Consider the following 18,232-nt stretch of genomic DNA (forward strand, 5'->3'; position numbering starts at 1 on the left):
GTGACTTGATGAATTGCAGATCTAAAAAGAAATCGTTTTTGTGCTAGTCTGGAAAGGTCCTCCAGCGTCATCCCCACCGTTGTTTTCAACATGTCCAGCCATCTGATTGCAGGTCGCCCTCTTCGATCTTCTCAATCATGATGTCCTTCTCCAGTGATCTCTCTCTTTTCTGATCGTGCGACCAAAATAAGACAGTCGTAACTTCATCATTTGGGCTTCGAGTGATCTCTTCCAGAATAGATTTGTTAGTTCTTCTGGTGGTCCACAGCACACCTAAAATCCTTCTCCAGCACCAAATGAGTCAATCTTCTTTCTGTCTTGTTTCCGTAGTGTCCAGCTTTCGCATCTGTAACTGACCACTGAGAAAATGAGTGCTTGGACAAGTCTGATGTTTGTTTGAATTGTTACCTCCTTGCCTTTAAATACAATCAGGTATTCAAACATTTTCCCTGTCTGTCCTGGTTGGCTCACAATCTATTTAACGTACGAGTTGTTTCCCTAAAGGGTGGTATATCGGATTTTAATGAACTTGAAACTAAACTTTATTCAATCTACATATTCTCTGAAGACAAGATGGCATTATATTCTCACAAAATAGTATCCAATTGTCGGGGTGCATTTGTCAGGGTGCAATTGTTGTGCGTGCATTTGACGGGTCACCCTTTGTTTCTATCAATGTCTCCCTCCTCATGTTCGAGATACTGGATTGCATGGGGGGAAGATGGAAGCACCCTTGACACAGACCACTGAAACTGGGATGGCAAAGAGGTGACATTTGCCAACCCGTGCCACCCTGCAGTGACATCTATGGCTTGGGGCCATGCACAGTAAAGGAACTAGGAAGCATCCCCTCAGGGTCTGCACCTGGGCAGACTGTCTCCTCCGCCTCACCCATGGTATGCCACTGTCTCATATCATAGAAACTTAGAAAAAGGAATACAATCTACTTTACATAAATATTGTCTAATTAAATGGTGCACATGGCAAACCATAGTAAGGTGAATGTGTCTTTGAAAGCTATAAATAAACTAATATACTTACATATTGCTTGTTTAAACCACAGAGCATTCAGATTTCCAGTACTGAATCGGCTGAACCAGTAGTAGGTTCGGCATTGATTCGGTATGTTAAAAATTATACACATACAATTCCATGGTATATATTTTTCTTTTTCTAAATGCAGTTTGTAAAGTTCTGATCTAGTTCAGTCATCACAGCATGCTTTGTGTTTGTTGGAAGATTCCTATCCTTGGCTCCTGGTTTATTTTTGTCTGTCTCCTGGAGGGCAGTCAAAGAAGCCAGGCGGGAGGAGGGACAGCAGTCTCCAGGGATCCATTCACTTTATCAGGGCCCATCAGCAGGCGACTGTCCTACCAGAGCCTGTGGCTGATCAACTAACAGCCCTTTGCCATCTCCATCAAAAGGTTAAAAGAAAAAAGTCCAACCAGGCAGGGTCATAACTATCTGTTTTCAGCATAAAGGCACTGTCTCGGAACGAAAAGCACTGCATGGCTTTTGTTCCATTAAACTCAGTTATTGGTATTACTTTCACAGGTGTTCATATGGAAAGAACAAAAAAAATACCTTTATATCAAGCTGGTGCTGGTTCAATCGCTGATCCTATCCATCCTTGACTACTGCAACATCATCTACCTGGGTATCCCACAAAAAAACAGTAAAAAAAATTGAGATTAGTACAAAACACCGCTGTTCGCTTAATCTTCGGACTGAGAAAAAAAGACCATAAATGGAAAACTGGATCAAATTCATCAATGGCTGGATATAAATAGACTAGCCATGAACATCAACAAAACAAACATTATGCTCTTTCCATGGAAGGACTGTTGTAGACTTTCTTTTCCCATCTCTATTAAAGGCATCCCTCTGCAGCTGACTCAAAATATTAGGATTCTCGGGATAATTTTTGATAACAAATTATCTTACCATGATCATATAAGCCACGTGGTTAAATCAACTTTCTATAGACTTCATCAAATTCGTTCTGTGGCCAAATTCTTATGTGCAAAGTCCTTGAATATTCTAATCCATTCTTTAGTAATCTCTAAAATTGACTATTGTAATGCCCTGTTTAAAGGTCTGCCGCAAAAGGAAATTAGACGTCTTCAAATTATTCAGAACGCCTCTATTAAAATTATCTATAAAGCCAAAAAATTTGATCATGTTTCTCAATTACTAGCTCCTGGTCGCTCATCGTATATTATATAAAATATGTCTGCTTACCTTTAAATCTTTATTATTTAAAACCCCTGCTTTCGTTTTTAGAGTTCTAATTCCATATTCTACCTCTTGATTATTGAGATCAAATGACCAACATTTATTGGTCATTCCCTCGATGAAAATTATTAACACGAGGCGTCATACTATTTTTTCGGTAACGGCTCCTCAATCGTGGAATGCCCTTCCACTATATATAAGAGGAAAAGAATTTGGACAAATTTAAGAGCAAACTTAAGAGTTTTCTTTTTAAAGATGCATTTAATGAGTAAACGAAATGCTATTGACTCTTTTTATCCATATACTAGCTGATGCCCCGGCATTGCACGGGTATTTAATTATAGCAATAATACTGTAAATGGATTCAAATAAAGATACTTTATAGTGGTGAAAGAAATTATTTTTTTACAGCTTTATAAAAAGTACAATATTCAAATAATAATGTGAAATATTTGACAAAATGAATACAATACAACTAACACAAAACTTGATTATAAACAACATTTTTAGTTTCACCTCCAGGAGCAAGAACATATACATTCTTGGGTGAACCCACCCTTGAGCAAGCAACATAGAGTTGTCCATGGGAAAAAACAGTGTCCTTGTGATTTGTTGATTGTGATAGAGAATGCAAGTCTCACTGGAATTTGCAATCTCTTAAACTGAAAAGGAAGATCTGTTGGAATAAGTGGTATCCGCGAGATAAATACGGTTTCACCTTGTCCCTTTCCGGTTAAGATAGTCGCTTCAATTACATTGGACAGTAACCTCTTTACACAAAGCCTTGTGCCATTGCAAAGTTTTGGTGGGTCAAGGTTGCTAAGTAAAATAACTGGAGATCCCACAGCTTTTTACATTTTTTCCATTGACATGAATGGGTGAAATATGATTTTATGTTTGTAGCTCCACCCACGTGTGCAGGTGGGCCGCGAGACCCCCAGAACATATCACCCCAGGTAGTGAGGGATCTGCATATCAAGTTTCGTTCAAATCGGTCCCACAGCTTTTTACATTTTTTCCATTGACTTGAATGGGTGAAATCTGATTTTCTGTTTGTAGCTCCGCCCACGTGTGCAGGTGGGCCGAGAGACCCCCAGAACATATCACCCCAGGTAGTGAGGGATCTGCATACCAAGTTTCGTTCAAATCGGGCAAGCCGTTTTTGCGTTGGCAGCTTTTTACATTTTTTCCATTGACATGAATGGGTGAAATCTGATTTTATGTTTGTAGCTCCGCCCACGTGTGCAGGTGGGCTGCGAGACCCCCAGAACATATCATCCCAGGTAGTGAGGGATCTGCATACCAAGTTTCGTTCAAATCGGTCAAGCCGTTTTTGCGTGATCGCGGCACATACACACACACATACATACACACATACATACCTCCGATTTTATATATATAGATTTTATTATAATCTACATTTGTTTCCCTTCCTCTTGTTTTTTACCTTAATTGTTTTTCCTTTAAACACCAATTGTAATTTTTTAATAATTTTCCCTCTTGTTTTGATATTGTTTGTATAAGTTATTATACCTAACAGACTTAGATTTAGCCTAGGATTGTTTGTATTTGTTGATTTAACTTGTCTTAATTCATGTTTGTGAGATATGTTTCCCATAATTTTGTATTTTTATTTAATGTACATCGCCTAGAACTTGGAATAGGCGATTAATCAAATTTTTATAATAAACTTGAAACTTGATAAACCACATTAGCCCCTACTATAAAAAACTGCACTGGCTACCAATAGAAGTGCGAATACTATTCAAATTTGCATGTATCTGTTTCAAACAAGTTTGGGGACTAGCACCTTCCTACCTGCAAACTCACTTCATTCTGCACAACCCCACACCAACAACCAGAAACAAAAATATCTTTGCATACCCAAAGATCACAGGCTGCAGATACAAATCCTTCCTGGATAGAACCTTCATGTTCCAAGCGAATAGACAGCAAGTCTGGCTGAGAAACTGCATAAATGAACCCAAACTGACCTACAACGCATTCCGAAAATCAATTAAAACTGCCCTATTCGACAAATTCGTTGACTAAAACAGACCACCCTCTCTCACTATGATATTCCCCTCTGTAAACTCTATTTCAGTCTCTCAGGAAACTCCAAATTTCATGTACTCTTTACCCATGGAACTCCAATTAGTATGTAACTTTTCTATTTTTAGGCTTCTTGTTATTCGCTGACTGTCCAGCCTTCTTTCAATGTGAACCGCCTAGAAGTTGCTTGACTATGGAGGTATAGAAAAATAAAGTTATTATTCTTCTTATTATTATTACTTGAGTATCTTCAGATGTCAACAGTCCCACAGATCCATTTTTGATAAAGTAGCACGATTGACATGTTAGTCCACTTAAACATGTACGAAACAAAAGGCTGACAAATTATGGAGCCCTTTTACTATAAAGCATTAGGAAATAGGCTTAGTGCATTTTAATGCAAAACTTACCCATATGTTAAGCCCATTTCTAACACAGCAGTATGTAAGGAATTTTTCAATTAGTTTCTATTTATGTAATGTACTACTGTTTGCACTAGCATGTTTTACCTAAAAAAATTAACATGGGAGCACTTACCACCAGCTATTTAGGAAGCACTAAGGCCTGGATTCTGTATAGGTTGCTGATATAGGCAGCCGCCTAGAAAGCGGCTACCGATCATGTGTCAATCACACAACTGTGTCCTATAGAGAATCATGCCTCCACGAAAGATATACACCAGTAATGTAGGCCAGGGCTTATATTTCTGGTGCCTATGTCATGAACTTCCCTCCCCTTCAGATTCACCGAGCTCTGGAACAACCTTACCTCCCCTCTTCGGAACCTGAGTGCTCTCCAACCCTTCCGTAAACATCTTAAAACCTGGCTTTTCTCAAGAATCTAACACCTCCTACTCATCTGTCATCCTAGCCCCCTAACATTCTTCTTTCCTCTGATCTTCATCTAGCCCTTCCTTGTAGTTCCTTCTCATTACAATTCCTGTAAACCGTGCCGAGCTCCACAACCATGGAGATGGTGCGGTATACAAACCTAAGGTTTAGTTTAGTTTAGTTTAGAATCATGCTATGTAGGCACTTTAGATCACCTAATGCTTCTTCCGGCGTTAGCCATGCCCATAGTAGTGTTCGGTGGGCTAAAGCGCCTAGGTATGCACAATTCCGGTACATATTATTTTGGCGCCAGTCGTCACATACCGGTGCCTAAATTTAGGTGCCGTTTCTAGAATTTCTCCCTAATGCCCTGATTCTATAAAAAGCGGCTAACGATCTAGGCGTCCAACTTAATTTTTTAAAATTGGCTTAATTGGTGCAGATAATTGAAAGTGCCATTAAAAACTGATTAGAACAACAATTTAAAAAAAATGAATTAGCTGGTAGGCTCCTATCCGGAAAGTGGGCGGAGTTAGGGACGGAGTTTGGGCATGGATTGAGTTAGGCGTCAGTATTATAAGACCAAGAAAACTGTGTCTTAATATACTGACTCCTAAGTTGATTTAGGTGCAACTAGGTGCAATTCTACTGAGTTAGATATCATTTATAGAATCTGGCTCTAAGTGCTTTCACGTTAACACCCTGTTAACCAGCTAGTGTGCACTAATGCAAATGCATTACTGTTTAATAATTCCACACCCATGGCACGCCCCCTTGAAAAATATTTTTAAAACTATCAAATGTGCAAGATAGGACATGCTATTAAGCTTTGGTACAGGTATAAAAGCATTCATAGTGGTTTTTCTGTGCTTGAGTGAGTACATACCTATTCAAAGTGCCACACTGAAATTACAGTTAGATACTTATAAGTTACTAGTCATTAAGCCCGTTACATTAACGGGTGCTAGAATACTGTTCACCCTCTATGTTGCCCCTTCCATTCACTGCCCTCTCTTCTCTTTCCATCCAGTGTCCGCCCCCTCTCTCTCTGTCCCATATGGCCTCTCTCCATCTCCTCCTTCCTTTTGCCTTGGTCTGGCATACCTTCCTCCTTCCCTCCAAGCCATTCTCTCCCCCTCTGCTCCCTTTCCTCATTTAACTACTTCATTGGTCAGCAGCATCATTCACAATTCATTTCTGTTGCTGGCTTCAGGTCTTTCTCTCTGGCTGGTCCTGTCTTCATGAAAACAGGAAATAGGCAGGATCGGCCAGAGAGGAAGGCCTGAAGCCAGCAACAGCAGCGAATTGTAAACGCTGCTGCTGCCTGAAGCACCCGAGGCAGATGCTTCTCTCCCCTCCCAGCCCAACCCCCGCTGACTGTGCGACCCTCCCAGCAAGATGACTTTAATATCAAACCTCCCTCCAGCGTTGGCAGCCGCAGCACGCTAAACAGGCTGCTTCGGCTTTTTTCTGCCGTTGAGTCTATCTGTCGCGTCATTGATGACGTCATCAGTGATGCGGCAGAGGGACTCAACTGCAGGAGAAAGCCCGAAGCAGCCTGTTTAACGTGCAGCGACTGCCAACGCTGGAGGGATGTTTGTACCGGTGCAGAAGCAATATGTCTCTCCCCCTCCAGTACCTGTGCAGCACTTTGCTGCGGCGCATCCTCCCATCGTGAGTCGGCCACAGCGCTCGAGTCTGTTTCTCCCGCTTTGTGTAGCCGCCGCATACGCACTCTGGCCACGGACCTACAGATCACGGATCAGGGATTACAGATCAGGCAGGTCTGAGTGTGCATGCGCGGCTAACGTTTTATTATATAGGATTCCACATATTCACTTCTAAGTTCAACATTCTTGGTACATTTTGTCTGAAGTTTCTGTAACCCTTCCAAAAAATATTCTGATGTCTGCTCCGCTGTTACAATCACCTCCGATTCACTCGAAAAATGTTGCTCTTTCAAACTCTTTTTAAAATGTGGAAACAGAAAACAGTCAGATGGTGCAAGATCCAGTGAATAGGGTGAATGGTCTATGCACTGAAACCCCAACGGCGTCAAAACATCCATCGTTTTATCAGCTTTGTGAGCAGGTGCATTGTCTTGCAAAAAGAGAACTTTCAGCAGCTTTCCTATCCTTTTTTCTTTCAATGCCTCCTTTAATTGGCACAGCAAGTTACAGTAGATTCTGCATTAACTGGCCCCCTTGGAAGATAATCAGTCATTATAACACCTTCCTGATCCCAAAACACTGCGGCCATGACCTTTCCTGCTGGCTTCTGGGTCTTGAATTTTCTTGGCCTTGGAGAGCCTGAGTGCTGTCATTACATGGACTGTTGTTTTGGCTCAGGATCATAATGGTGCAACCATGTTTCATCAACAGTAACTAGTCATTCTAAAAAGTTGGCACCAGAAAATGCTGCAAAGTCAACTTGGAAGTGTCCACTTGATGTAACATCTCATAGGCATTCAAATATTTGGGCGTCCACTTGGCTGACAGCTTCTTCATACCTAGCTGCTCGTGCTCATGGAATATACACCCAACACATTCTCTGGATATCTGTAGTGTCTCAGCAAATGTTTTGACCGATCTGCCAAAATCAAGTCATGGTCAACAATTTCTTTGGTCTCAAAATCTCCACGCTGAAAGTTTGCACTTCTTCACTGTGGAGTATGATGGGCATTTGTAACTCCCACCAGTCTACGTCAGGAACTTGCTTGCTGCTCTACTGGGACTGGCCCTAACATCGTAAGCTGTCATACAAACAGGTATGAACTGTTTCATTTTCATCCTTTTTGTTAGAGGGGGGAAGGAAGGGGTTGTTGATCACAGAGGGGAGTGGGGGGGCATGCTTTCATCCCCCCCACTGGTCACTTTGGGTATCTTTTGGACACTTATTCATTGTTAAAACTGGTCTAGCCCCAAATGTCCAAACTGTGCCCTGGATTTGGAAGTTTTTATTCAATGGGAATCACAAGGTATCACGCTTCTCAGCCACGAACTTACGGTGGAGGGTATGTTACAATCGTTGGGTTCTTTGGGTATGGAGGGAGCCTCTTAGCTGGTAATCTTTGCTCACAGACTATTTGATCATTCTGTCCGGTCTTTGCCATGGCTTTCTTTATCGGCTAGTGTAGTTCAATGTGTGGACGATCTTTTTTCCTTGGAGGAAGTGGATTATCTGTCGATTTCCTTGCTTCATCGGAAACTGGTGCAGAAGTTGCCTTTGCGGGGGTGCTTGATAGATGGTCTCTGGACTTGGGTGTCTCATTGACTGCGGAAGAATTTTTATGTTTCATACGTTTGATTCCCTGATGGGTGGCCTCCTCGGAACTCCGGGAATGTCAATTTCGTATACTCTTTAGAGCTTATGTTTCCCAACATCAGCTATTTTTGATGGGCAGGATTTCGTCGGATGTTTGTGGTCGATTTAAGGGGGCTTCTAATACTTTTCTACAAGCTTTGTGGCAGTGTCCCAATATATATGCTTCTGAAGGGAAGTCTTGAGATATTTGGGTGATGTTCTATGCCAGCCCCTTTCTTTTCAGCCTGGAGGGGTACTCCTTGGTCAGGTGACCACTTTGAAGGTCAAGGGGAGAGGAACCCGGCTTTGGGTGTTGAAGGCATGTGCATTGGGTAAGAAATGCATTCTTCAACATTGGACTCTGGAGGAGGCCCCTTCTTTTTGGCACTGGAGAAATTGTTTGCATGAGCTGCTACTCTTTGAATTTCAGGCTTTGACTCTCACTTTTAAACGATCTAAACATTTGTATTCTGTTTTGAGTCCTTATATTCATAAGCTTCCTCCTAGGTTGGGCAGTTATTTTCTGAATAAGCTTGGCAATTTGGCCTCACTTCCTCCGACCGCTTAGCTACTTTTTCCTCACTCTGCAGCCTCTTTCTTTTTCCCGCCACACGTAAGATTAGATAGTAATGGCCGGTAGAAAGTCTGGATGGGGTGGTAGAAGGGATTGGGGTGCCGGGGAGGGGGTGGGGGTGCTGGGGTTGGTGGTTTCTAGGGCTCATAAGAGTCCAGGGCCATGGAGTGTTTGACATAGTTTGCAGAGCTGCTTCTTCCTTGCCTGGGGAGGGGGGGGGGGTTCGATAATGTAAAATTGTTGATGCTGCATTCATTGCCTGTTATGCTGTGCTTTGCTATCTGCTTCCTTTTTGAGTTGGTGCGATTCATTTTTGTACTGTTTGTATTTTGGCAAATCATCAATAAAATTGTTTGAACATAAATGCTCCATTATTGCAGAAAAATACCCCGATTATAAAACTGTCCCACCCAAACCACACCTCCCACACACCCCTTCAAATGTAGACATATTGAAGACAGTCTACAAAATAGGTTTTGAAAATAATGAATTGATAGGTTTGGCAAGATAAATGTCCATCTGCCACTTTATGCCACTTATAGGATGCTTTTTCTTCTTCTTTTTTTTAATGTGCCCCATAGTCTATTTTAGAATTTGGTTTGATTAAGTATGTAAACTTATGAAACTATAGCCAATCAATGCAATATTAAATCACTATACCACATCCCAGTTTTAGAGTAATTTTGTAAAAAGAGAATCCTGACTGTTATCATAAACAAACCATATAATTTTGTGCTTTCCTAAAAAAGAAATAACATACTTGGAATTTATGTTTAAATTATTTTTGAAATTAAACTGCTGAGTGGTGATATTCAGTGGCATTTAATTGGGCATTGCCACTGAATATCACCACAGACCATCCCTATACTGTCTGGTTAATGTTAGGGAGGTGCTTGGGGGACCTTAACTGGTTAATAGCCATATTCAGACTCATAACCAGTTAGGTAAGCAAATAAAATTAGGACAGCCGCAGCGAAAAGGCTGGGTTTTTTTTTTTGTTTGTTTTGTTCCCTTTTGAGGAGAAAAAAAAACATTTAGCAGAAGGTTCAGAATCCAGTGGAGTTCATGTCACAGGGCATTAGCAATTCTCTACTCCCTCCCAAATATACATACTCGGGTTTTTAATCTCAGTCAAAAGCCAAAGAAACTCTGTGCCTCCCCCAGCCCCATTCATAAGAACAGTAAATGCCTGCAGTTGCTTTTAATGAACTGCACAAGATAAAGTTGCCTGTCGCACCTCTGTATATTTATACACATCAAAGGCAAAGATGATGGGTTCCACTCTTGTAGCCCTTGAGAAATGCGCTGATAAAGATGTCTCCACCCTAATGATTAAACCTCATTCAGATTAAAGTGAACAGATGAGACCTGCTCAGCCTCTAGCCAAGAAGCGGAAAATCCTGACTCCAGAATCCATTTGCCAGTCTGGACAGGTATGGTGATGTTCTTTTGTGTGTGTTTTGACATAATTTCTTCTCCGGCCAGCTCTGTTCAAAGAAGTGTCTTGCCGACACAGAAATTTTATGTGGAAACAGGAATATCGGCTGTTTTATAATGGACATTCTCCAGGTACGATTGTAGAATGGCTTGAAAAAGCTATTAAAACATTTACAAATAATTTGTGGCTTAACACAGCTGTGGACATCAGTGTTAAGGGGAAACATGCCAGAAAAAGGTTCAGGTGACAATTTGTGAACCAAATGTACTAGAACCCAGTTTCAAAATAGTTCATTTTGCAGCTATGAGCTAGGCTAAATCTGGGCATTTTAAACTGCAAAACTGGGAAATGATTCTGGGCATTTTAAACTGCAAAATAGATGAAATGTGCAGGGCAGGCTTAATCAACAAATTAACTAGACAGTTGCCTAAGGTGGCCGGTTTTGGAAAGCAGCTGCAGTCAAAGCAAAGCTATACAGCCACAGAACTTCAAAACAACAACAAAACCATCATTATGCAAAGATACTAGGCAATTTTGAAATAACCCATTTGTCTGGGTATATGGTGTTTGGAAATTGCCTTTGTTCTATTACCTTCATTAATATTTACAAATATTGGTGCCCAATTATTTGTTTTTACAGGTTTCATTCTGGCAGGGGTGACACTGGAATTATCATGCCGCTGGTAGAGCTGCTGCTTCTGCTCCAAGAGGTTGTGAGATCAAATCCCAGTACCGCTCCTTGTGATCCAGGGGAACTTAATCTTCCAGTGCTCACCACTTTGAATGCCAAAGCCACAAAAAGGCAGTATACAAGTCCCCATCCCCTTTCCTTTAATGGGCTAGCCTTTATTTCTTTTTAATCTGTCAGCATCTCTCTGGCATGGTGTGCACCAGTTTCAGCTGTTCCTGAATGATGACATGGTTCCAGGCAGCATTAAGGGACTCTGGGCTAGATGCACAAAACATGGTCGCTAAGACCGTGCGGGGTAGCTGTGGGCCCGATTTCTAAACAGCGATCGATGTTCAACTGGCTGCCCATGCAAATGAGTTTTGTGGAGGGCAGTCGTAATCCCATCTGATCGCTTGCTTAGAAACCAGCCAGCTCTCTCTCACACATGCATAGAGCCTGAACAGCTGAGCGGTAGGAGAAGCCCCAATGCAGCCTCCTGCCACTCAGCTGTTGGGCTTTTCCTTTTTTTTTTTAATGGCACAGATGTTATGCATGTTTCACATGCACAATATCTGTCCCTTAAAAATAAAAGGCGAGTCAAGCTGCTGCCTCACCATGATGCCCCCGACACCCCCAGAAGACAAATAAAGAGAGGCAGGAGGGATGTCCACTCCTTTTTGCCTTCGTGACTCCCCCCCCCTGCTGGGCCATGCTGACCCCCCCGTCAGGATCTCCCTCTGTGGACTTAAATAAAAATTGGCAGGAGGGATGCCCACTCACTCCTGCCTCTGTAACCCTACCCCCTGATGAACTGACTGACCCCCTCCCCTCGCAGGACTCCCTCCCTCACTCCTCCTATCATAAAAAGAATTGGCAGGAGGGATGCCCGCTCCCTCCTGCCACCAGATGCCACCCCGAACCACCCCTCACACCTCGTACCTGTAAGGAAGATGACAGCAGGAGGGATGCCCAAGTCCCTTCTGCTTGCAGGCCTGACACTCCAAAATGGCAGGCCTTCCACTGATCATATCTCCCAAGTAGTTTCCACCTCATTCTACTATCTCCGACAGCTACAGAAAATCAGATGATACTTCTCGGAACCAGACCTCTCCCAGCTACTCTATGCCTTTGTCCTCTACGCACTACTAAATAGCTTTACTGCAAAAAACCGCCGTCAACTACGAGTACAAAATGCTACCATCTGACTCCTGAAGAACCTCCACAAATGAGACACGATCACCATACCATTACATGCTGCCCACTGGCTGCCGATTGACAAACGATATATATTCAAAGGCCTTGTAATGGCTTACAAACTCTTCCACGACATTGTACCAGCCTATATGGCCTCCAAATTTCCACCCTATGCCCCAAATCAACTGCTTCGCTCACAAGAAGAAAAGCAATTACGTGCTCCCTTGGGACGTGCCTTCTGCCTTGAAAATGCCCTGAAAAAAATCTTACACTACCTACCGTGCTTCTGGAACACATTACTTACCCGCATAAGATCATTAGAAAGTCTATTGAACTTCAGGAAGGCAATAAAAATTCACCTCTTCTCCTGACCCTCTATGAGACTATGCCAACCCAAATTCCCTGGTCCTTCTGACACAGGTCTTGACTATACACTGCCTCGAGTCTCAAATGCTTATGTGCTTCATTCTATGTCTGACCATGCCGTGTCTTGCAGTCCAGTATTCTGACCATGCCATGTTCTGTCATCCAATGTTCTACCATAGTCTGTTATGCTGTTCACCATCCTTGTCCTACTACACTTTACTACACACCATATTTACCATACTTTATTTGCCATACACAGAGATCCGTTTTGAGAACTGAGTCGGCAAATTCCGTCGGTCGCTAAACCAGTCAAACTGGTTTATCGACCACTGGTACATGATTGGAGAGTTTTGTGTATCTAGCCCTTTATAAGTTCCCTTTTATTCACTGGTGGTCTCAGCTATTTTCAGAGGCACTTTATACCATAAATTCCCAATTGGATTTAGATCTGGAGGTTGTGCTGGCCATTTAATTGTCATCTGGGTTCTTTTTCTGCCAGTCTGCCACTGTTTTTGCTTGAGATTATGAAGCTTTGTCATCCTGGAAGAAGTAATCGTCAGGAAACAGTTGCTGAGCTGATGGTAGCATAAATCGTCATTGAGTGTAAGAATATTTGGGTGCATTGACCATCTCATCAACTCTGCCAACTCCACTGGCTGCCAGGCATTCTACAAGCTACAAAACATCTGGCATAACATGTATAAAGTACCATAAAATTTTATAAAACCAAAATGAATGTAATATTAATTTCTAAATAAAATTTTGTATGACATACTTTGACTGTGACACACACACCATGTGTTGAAAAGTTCTTAGCTCAACCAAGAAGAGAATGATGTGGATATGGTTCAATCAATGATCTGAAATCATGTCAAAACATAGAATTTTGTTTCTGCAAATTGGCACTTAACGAAATAAGATAATACTCTTTTCTGCTACAGTGGCAAAATAGCGCTCAGAATTTAGGAAGTTAGTTGATTGGGCTGAGAGCTTTTCAGCACCCCCTCGTATATATGAGAGAGGAGTTTCTGGTGGGCTTTTTATAAAGGTGCAATGCTAAGCCACCTATAGGAATAGAATGGGCAGCTCGGCATATAGCATGTTCTGCTTGGCACCTTTGTAAAAGGACTCATTTGTTGTTTTAATGGAATCTCTTCTCTTGGTATATAATAGGTACCTTTTTGGAACATTGACAGAAGCACCCTTAATAAAATTAGTCCCTTACTTTGTTAAGGAAAAACCCCCCAAAGAAATAATTCAGAAAACAGTGGTAAAAATAAAGTAACCTTATAGCATACAGAAGGACAATTTCCTGGTCAGTTTATATTTCTGGCCTAGTGGCAAGATAAAACTTATTTTGCTGCTCTTTCTCCTAGGTTTACATAAAATTGCTCCTGCCTTTTTCAAAGGTAGCTGAAGTTGATGTTTCTCTGTCCACAGAGGATTTACAGTCTATGGGGCTCCCCAAAGAGCTCAGTACAGATTACAGGTTTACATCCTCTATAATAAAATCCTAAGCGCGCATGCGCACTTAGGACGGTGTGTTTCCTGACAGTGTGCTGTGTCCCTCCATGTCGAATTCCATTTTTGAACACAGAGGCAGGAAACATGCCGCCGACTCCCCCCTCCCACCCTCACTCACCACCAGAGAAACCTCCATAAGCGTCGGAATGGGGGGGGGGGGCACAGGCGCCCCTGCCGGCATCTACTTCTCCCCCTCGCCTGCTCACCCACCCGCCACATTTAACTTCATAGAAAAGCGTCGCGCCATGCTGCCGCTGGCCTCACCGTCTTCTCTCCACTGTGGCCCGCCCTCTGACAACTTCCTGTTTCCGCTAGGGCTGGCCGCAGTGGACAGAAGATGCTGAGGCCAGAAACAGCGCGGCGCAGCGCTTTTCTTTGAAGTTAAATACTGGGTGGGGTAGGTGGAACAGTGTTGAACTGTTTTTGCTCCTTCCTGATGAAAAGATGGGAGAAGGGGACTGGAGGGAGGGGGGGGGGGTAAAAATGGGTTTGGAGCTGGGGCTGAAAATAGGGGACATGTGAGGGAAGGAGGCTTTACTAGCACTCGTTAATATAACAGGCTTAAACACTAGTTCATAAATGTACAGTTAACAGGTTACAATTTGCCAAAGTACAGTACACGATTTTTGATGCAAGTTTTATCTTAATTCAACACATAAGGATCTAATACCAATATACATAGTAGGGTTTACAGGTTACAGTTTGCCACAGTTACAGTGACATATACTGAGGATCCGGTTCCAATATACATTAATATTTCTTTGTAGTCTATTAGCTTTAGGCAGGGGTGTTAGGTGAACAGGTATGTTTTTATTGCTTTTCTAAAGTTCAAGGCAGGGGTGTCCAACCTGCGGCCCAAGGGCCACATGCGGCCCAGTGAAGTATTTTGTGCAGCCCCGGTCGAGGGCAATGCAGTGTTTTCCTCTGCTGCCCCCAGGTGTTTACCGTCTTGCCGGCTCCCTCCTCTGTCTTGCTACAGCGTTTGCACGTTTGTGTGGCCCCAGAAACATTTTTTTCAGCCAATGTGGCCCAGGGAAGCCCCGGTTTAAGGGATCTGATCTGTGGGGGCAGTCGATTCCAGTGGCTCGGTACGAAGTGGGAGTAGGAACGTTGTTTGGTGGTTTGCAGTTGAAGGGCTAAACCAGGGATCATTTTGAGGTGTATTTCATCCTAAGAGCGGAGGGACCTGTTCAGCACTTGTGGAGGAAGCTTAGTCTTCATGTATGTGAGTCTTTCCTGCATGCTAAGGCCATTTTTACCGCTGGGATAAAATGACCAAATTTCCTACTTTTGTACTAATGGTCATGTGTTAATTATGCTGCTGGTTTAATAGATGAGCCTTTTCTTTTGTAGAAATCAAGGGCCTGATTCTAAAAACGGCATTCTGACTAGGCGGTGTTTGGAGTCCTACTGCCATCTAAAAGACCAATTGGGATGTACTTTTTTAAAAATTTTAAATCAATGGGGCAGATGATGCCTACAATGTAGGTGTTTTTCGTGCACATATGGAGATATCTAGGCACACCTACAGAGGCCTAAGGACAGTGTAGGCATGTCATATGCTGGAAGTGGCCTTAGGCATCTGCAGGTGTGCCTAGGTGCCTCTTGTAGGCGCAAGTCAGACACCTTGGTGTCTGTAGAAGAAAATAGACGCTATTCTGGGATGCGGCTACCGGTGATTGACATGCGGTAGGCGCCCATTATGCAGGTGCCTACCACAGCAGGCGCCGTTTCCAGAATCACACCCTAAGGCTCATGAGCCTGTTAGTTAGCATACGGCAGGGGTGTCAAAGTCCCTCCTTGAGGGCCGCAATCCAGTCGGGTTTTTAGGATTTCCCCAATGAATATGCATGAGATCTATTAGCCGTAAATGAAAGCAGTGCATGCAAATAGATCGCATGCATATTCATTGGGGAAATCTTGAAAACTTGACAGGATTGTGGCCCTCGAGGAGGGACTTTGACACCTGTGGCATATGGCAACGTAGCTGTGCTAACTGATTAGTGCAGAATGCTCCTTGCTCAGGGTGAAATTCAGTTCAACTTCAAACGTACAATAGGAAACTGTTGAAAAGGTTGCAAGATTCTTCTCCGTTCTCAGTGAAGTTCAAGAGCAGACATGGGCAACTCCGGTCCTCGAGGGCCGGAATCCAATCGGGTTTTCAGGATTTCCCCAATGAATATGCATTGAAAGCAGGGCATGCAAATAGATCTCATGCATATTCATTGGGGAAATCCTGAAAACCCGAGTGGATTCCGGCCCTCGAGGACCGGAGTTGCCCATGTCTGTTCTAGAGTCTCTTTTCTCACATGAAAGAACAGAAAAAGGACAGATTCGTGTACGAAGACACCTGTGGAAATTATTCCCTTAGTCACTGCAGGACTTGGCAATTAATAGTCTATGGAACCAACAATTCCGAGTCTCCACTTTTGCACAACGAAAAAGTTATTTAAGACCTTTTAGAAACTTGCAAGACTAAACTTAAATCCTTCTTCTTGAAACAACAATTCTCTCAAGGTCAATAATATCCTTTAACCTTTTAGTCCATAAGCTGTGTCTCAATTCATTCAGCAATATTGACTACCTAGTTCTAGAATGAATCCTTTATAAAAGACATATTTTTTTATTTATTTCGATTTCTATCCCATCCTCCCCAAGGAGCTCAGTATGGATTACCGGCTAACATACATAATATACAGTTTACAGGTTGCCATTTTCCATACTTACAGTGCAAGGTTTTTCAATTCAAGTTTTTGGGTTGAGGTCTTAAAGAGAGGTTTGGACAATTTTCCTCCAGGAAACTGTCCAAACCTTTCTTAAAAACCAGCTATGCTATCCGCTCTTACCACAACCTCTGGCAATGTATTCCAGAGCTTAACTATTTGAGTGAAAAAATATTTCCTCCAATTGGTTTTAAAAGTATTTCCCTGCAACTTCACTGAGTGTCCCCTAGACTTGGTAGATGCGTGGAATAGTCTCCTGGTAGAGGTGGTGGAGACAAAGACTGTGTCTGAATTCAAGAAAGTGTGGGACGGACACGTGAGATTTCTTAGGGAGAAGAGTAGATCAGTGATTCCCAACCCTGTCCTGGAGGAACACCAGGCCAATCGGGTTTTCAGGCTAGCCCTAATGAATATGCATGAGAGAGATTTGCATATGATGGAAGTGATAGGCATGCAAATTTGCTTCATGCATATTCATTAGGGCTAGCCTGAAAACCCAATTGGCCTGGTGTTCCTCCAGGACAGGGTTGGGAACCACTGGAGTAGATAATAGATATTGGTCATTTGTTCTTTATCTGTCATCATGTTCTTATGTTTATCATCCAAATGATATGAAATGAAACAATATGACCCTGTATTCTCTCTCTATATATATTCTAATATATGTCATCATTTGCTCATTTCTGATTTGAAGAAGATATTGCCTTCAAAAACTAATTTAAAAAAACCCACATTGTTAATCCAATAGAAAATGTGTTACCTTATTTTCTTTTCTTTATTTCTATTTACATTCCATTAGAGATTTCTATTCCGCCATTGTGGTTCAAGGCGGATTACAAAAGAGTTATATAAGGAGGGTTACAAAGTAAGATCACAGGTCATTTCTTGTGAAGGTAAAGAGTAGATCAGGTAGTATCGGTGAGTTAGGGAGAAGGTGGGAAGAAAGAAGGCAAATTTATTACCAATTGGAAAAAAAATACCATGATTTGTAATGCTAGGATCACCAGCAGTGGCAAACAAGAACAGACTGGGGCATCTGATGCCAAGTTAATGTTGCCACCTAGTATCAGTACATGTGTCAAGTGAATGCCAATTGTTTAGCCCGACCAGCTAACCCTGAAGAAGCCACGCGTTGGCGGCAAAATAGATCCCGTCGGACTTTTAAGTGTTTGGGGCTTATGTAATCCATGCAGCTTCATTGACACGGTCGATTATCCAAATGCTTGGGGCTCATGCAGTGTAAGCTTCATTGACACGGACTACCATCCGAAGCATAAGATAAGGGCTATTTCTATCTACAACCAGTAATGCAGGTTGAGAGAT

The sequence above is a fragment of the Geotrypetes seraphini genome, chromosome 9 (genome assembly GCF_902459505.1).
Source record: "Geotrypetes seraphini chromosome 9, aGeoSer1.1, whole genome shotgun sequence".
NCBI classification, from domain to species: domain Eukaryota; kingdom Metazoa; phylum Chordata; class Amphibia; order Gymnophiona; family Dermophiidae; genus Geotrypetes; species Geotrypetes seraphini.